Genomic DNA, 5,000 nt, shown 5'->3' with positions numbered 1-5,000 from the left:
ATGAAACATAAACATGCAATTTAACTAAGATATCACTAGTGTTAAAACGTTGAAACGAATTCCTGTTTTCGGGAACGAAATAAGATTATCTTCCTTCTAAAATGACAGCTGTGGAAGATCCAAGCGAATTAAATGGTAAAAGCATGTAGGGCTGTGTAGGTTATATACTCTATCAGAATTCAGATCGAGAAAGTGTCTGTCTAACAATATTCGCCCCCGTGGCGCTGTAGCCCATCTATTGTGCCAGGATTCTAAGCTGATTACTAGGTTTTTGGCCGAGCAAAAGTGTTCGTCTGCCTTGATTAATAGTTTGCTCAGTATTATACCCTTTTATAGATAACTACAGGCTGCTGGCAGTTTATCTCATCGATCAAAAAACGGTAACATTTAATTTGGAAACTGGAGGCGTTATAAAATAATGTGTGCTATCTTTATATAGGGTTTTAAAGGTTTAAACTATCAAGTGAGTTGAAAGAACATTAACACGAGAGGAAGGCACATAATTATAAACTCAACGAATGAATGGGGTTAGTTTCTGGTACTGTGTCGAAGGGAGAGTAAAACAGGAAAATTGGGTCTCAAACCAACTCCAGGGGCACCCAACGACCAATTTGTTGTAAAATGTATTATTATACCCCAGTTAATGAAAATAAATGTTATTAAGGCATTTCAGGTGTTTTTCATTGTTGCTGGGAAAACATTATCTGTTCCTTTTTCCCAGCAAGACACTAGATAAAATTGGTTGGTTTCCCAGCCAGCTGATCAAATTTATTTCCCAGCCAGGAATTCCGCGCGCTTTCAAATCCCTCGATCCAAAACGACCGAACAAAAGCGACAAAACCGGGACAAAACAGGTTTTTCCGCAAGCGCAATCACTCTGACCAGCCGTCGGTTCTTTTTTTTTTTTTTTTTAGTCGTCCTCAGTCAGAGTTTCTACAGCCAGCTCGGGTTGAAATGCTAGAAAAAGTAAGTAATTCCCTGGCAAAACCTCTATCAATAACAAAATTTCCCAGCCAGCTCATCGAAACACCTGTATTTTTGCCAGCCAGCAAGATTCCTCTGGGGAACAGATTCGTTGGGTGCCCCTGCAACTCGTTTGATAAAGTTTGTCAGGTCGAATTGCCACCGCGAAAAGATAAATAGGGACCTTAAGATCTAAGACGTCGACGAAGGATTTCATTGTTAGCACTTGGAGGACTTGCTGCAAAGAATCATAACCAACTGAAGACCCTCTATGAAGGAAAAAAAGTTTAATTTTCCCTCTTTTGTTTTAATTTTATAGATGTAATATATACGAGAACTCTTTACATAAGTTCTTAAAAGGCTTTATGAAAATATATGTAATTATATCTGTTCGAAGGTGTAATAGCTGTTGAGTTTTATTCCTCAGTTATCGAGTTCCATAAGTATAAAACTTAAAAATGGTTTGCTTCAAAATCAGAAAAGAACCAATTCACTGAATTCACCGTTGCTGTTGAGAAAAGTGTATGCTAGGCAAAACAAGTTGCGTCTCGGCAGCCTGACAGTTAAGAAATAATTTGCCTGTGTTTAAATTAACAAATACACCAATACATCACTAACGCGTTTCATGTTTAACCGGAGAATTAGGGAAGCAGATGTTCGAAGGTGTAATAGCTGTTGAGTTTTATTCCTCAGTTATTGAGTTCCATACTGAGTATAAAACTTAAAAATGGATTGCTTCAAAATCAGAAAAGAACCAATTCACTGAATTCACCGTTGCTGTTGAGAAAAGAGTATGCCAGGCAAAACAAGTTGCGTCTCGGCAGCCTGAAGGTTAAGAAATAATTTGCCTGTTTTTAAATTAACAAATACACCAATACATCACTAACGCGTTTCATGTTTAACCGGAAAATTAGGGAAGCAGATGTTCGAAGGTGTAATAGCTGTTGAGTTTTATTTCTCAGTTATCGAGTTCCATAAGTATAAAACTTAAAAATGGATTGCTTTAAAATCAGAAAAGAACCAATTCACCGTTGCTGTTGAGAAAAGTGTATGCCATGCAGGCAAAACAAGTTGCATCTCGGTAGCCTGAAAGTTAACTGACAAAATAATTTGCCTGTGTTTAAATTAACAAATATACCAATACATCACTAACGTTTCATGTTTAACCGGAGAATTAGGGAAGCAGATTTTCGAAGGTGTAATAGCTGTTGAGTTTTATTCCTCAGTTATCGAGTTCCATAAGTATAAAACTTAAAAATGGATTGCTTTAAAATCAGAAAAGAACCAATTCACCGTTGCTGTTGAGAAAAGTGTATGCCAGGCAAAACAAGTTGCATCTCGGTAGCCTGAAAGTTAAGATATAATTTGCCTGTGTTTAAATTAATTTGAAATAAAGAGATTAAAGAAATAATTTTCCATTTTTTAATTGGATGATGCTGGCCGTTGGAAAGCGTGTTTTAGAAAATATTTCAGATTGATTTACTGTGCCTCTGGACTATTTTGACCCATCACTCAAAATTAATTTATAGTAATTTGAGTTATTTGTCGTCATTAAAACTTTATGACGAAGTCGGCCCAACAAATGTGTCGAGATTAGCACCTCTTTCTCCCTTTGTCTCTCGCTCTGCCTTTTTAGTGTGAGTCTTGTTACAACTCCCACTGAGATGTTGGTAATTTTTTTTTACCTAAACAGCGGGGACCCACATTCCTGACCCAAGTTAAGCTCCTCATGTTGCTTTCTTTCTTAAATACAAGGTACCAGCCCTCCGCTAATGAAGCATTGTAACAAAATGCTATGCAACAGCCCAGACAATGGGCCGCATAACCCATGATAAATATGATTTACTTTGTTATGTTATTATAAGGGACTATAAGATCCACGACGGGGACAAAAACGAAAACATCACCTCAAAATATAACTTTCCATAGTTGTAAGTCTTACGTGATTTTGCTCACCTCGTTCACTAAAGGAGCTGTTACACTGTGAAATGTTTCGTGCAACTTGTCTCGCAATGTTTTGGCGACATTGTGGCGGGACACGTTGCACGAAACATTTCACAGTGTAACATGCCCTGCGAATGGCCAAAAGTTGCAAGAGCCGTTGCCGAAAGTAGAATTAAGATCTACTTTTCGTGCAACTTGTCTGGCAACGATTTTGGCCCTTGCCGGGTATGTTGCACTGTGAAATGTTTCGTGCAACTTGTCCCGCACCATGTCGCCAGAACATTGCGAGACAAGTTGCACGGAATATTTCACAGTGTAGCAGTGCCTTAACGGCGCTGTTACAGTGCAATTTTTCGTGCAACTTGTCTCGCAACGCCATTGCGAGACAAGTTGCATGAATCGTTTCCCAATGTAACATACCTCGCAACTTTGCGAGACCCGTTCCAGAAAGTAGAATTGAGTTCTTCTTCCGCAACGGTTGCAACGAATTTTTTAAGCATTGCGCAGAAAAACATCTGTCCTGCAACTTGTGTGGCAACGGTTTGCGGCACCAGCCTATGAAAATCTTCCTTTCTCATGTGGTCATCGAAACGAGACAAGTTGCATGGAACGTACGGTAAACTACGGTAAATAATCACGAAGAAGATTGTTTATTTCATCAACAGAGCACGCCATTTTGCTATTCCCGTTCCTCCTCTGCTCTATAAGATTAGTGTTTGCGGCATGTTATTCAAACAAAACAACTAATGGACGACCTTAAAAATTTCAAGTAAGCCCTACTTGGAATCTGTATCATCGCTACATAAAAAGTGTGGACTGTTGGACTAGTAAAATAAAATTTTTGCGAATACCTATCCCGAGCGTGTCCTGACACATATATTTGCAACAATCAGATGACCTGTATATACCTTAGGGTGCGTTCGATTCAGTGATCCTATTCGGGAATAAGAATACGTGTAGTGATGATTTAAAACGGAATGTCTGGCGTTTTTGAAGCAACAAGGATAATATTAATAAAGATATGTTTGAAATAGCATTTTAGCAGGTGTGTGACAATTTTAATGTGAACCCTGATCTCGTAAAAATGAAGGATTTCTAACTTCTATTCCATGTATTCCTATTCCGGAATACGGTCAATCGAACGCTATCTCATTCTCGTCAATCCTGAACATATATGTTCTTGACCCAAGCACCGGGGAAAGCCCCATTTTAGTTTTTCATGAGTAGTTCATTTCTAAAACCAGTCGTTTCAACAAAACAAAATATGTTTGTTTTGTCGGGAGCTATAAATTGATTTCGCCGGAAAGCTTGGGAAGCGGTACGAAGGCGGAAAGACGTTTCATAGAAACTCCTTTTTTTCACAGTCAACTATCGCTTGCTGCCAGATACATCCGTTATCGATATTTTGAGCATTTGAGTTTGTAATAGGGAGAGACTTAAGTGACTATGTATCCTCTTTTTTTTCTGTTGTTCAAAGTTGTCTTTTGGTGAATTTAGTGGCAGGTGCCAACGTTACTCCAAGGGAGAAGTTCTTTTTATTACGTCCACAACAATCAAACAATGAAGAGGATTTTCTAATCACAGGAATGTTTTCGAAAAATAAAGCGGGGAAGGGGAAGGTTTGAAAAGTTTATCAATTTTGAAAAAGTCGTTAAAGAAATTGTAACGTTAAAAATAACTTGACGTTTCGATGACTTGATAATGTCAAATGTAAGGAAATTGATATGAGTGGAAGTATTTGCATAAAATGTAGGCGTGAACATAAATAAATTAAAGTGTGAAGCATGGGCAATTAAGTCAAAATCCCAGCCTCCAATTTATTCAGGCCAACCATTCCTTTTTCTCTCTTTACCGTGAAATGCGTTTCCAATTTTGGGGTGTTTCAAGCTGCAGAAATTAAAAAATCAATCGAGTGAAACGAGTAGAGAGTTGATGTTAACGGTTTAACTTCCTCCCACGCTGACAGAAAGCCTCTCCTTTGGAAGGAAAAATGTCACGTTTTAATACCCTGGAGTAGACGCTGAAAGTGAAAATCTGTACGCCGGGAAAAACCAGCGTTTATATTTTCGATTAAAAGTTTAAAAAGTGCTTTA

At 38.2% G+C, this 5,000-nt stretch overlaps 2 protein-coding genes across 2 annotated transcripts in view; one reads left to right on the top strand and one right to left on the bottom strand.

The window, feature by feature from the left end:
* Positions 1-5,000, bottom strand: part of LOC138014096 (enoyl-CoA delta isomerase 1, mitochondrial-like) — a 97,249-nt gene that overhangs the window by 10,022 nt on the left and 82,227 nt on the right. The window lies entirely within an intron of this gene.
* The window catches only part of LOC138059756 (polycystin-1-like), a 78,617-nt gene that overhangs the window by 517 nt on the left and 73,100 nt on the right, over positions 1-5,000 (top strand).

Source organism: Montipora capricornis, chromosome 8, assembly GCF_036669925.1.
Source record: "Montipora capricornis isolate CH-2021 chromosome 8, ASM3666992v2, whole genome shotgun sequence".
Classification (NCBI taxonomy): domain Eukaryota; kingdom Metazoa; phylum Cnidaria; class Anthozoa; order Scleractinia; family Acroporidae; genus Montipora; species Montipora capricornis.
This window is presented reverse-complemented; position numbering and strand designations above follow the sequence as displayed.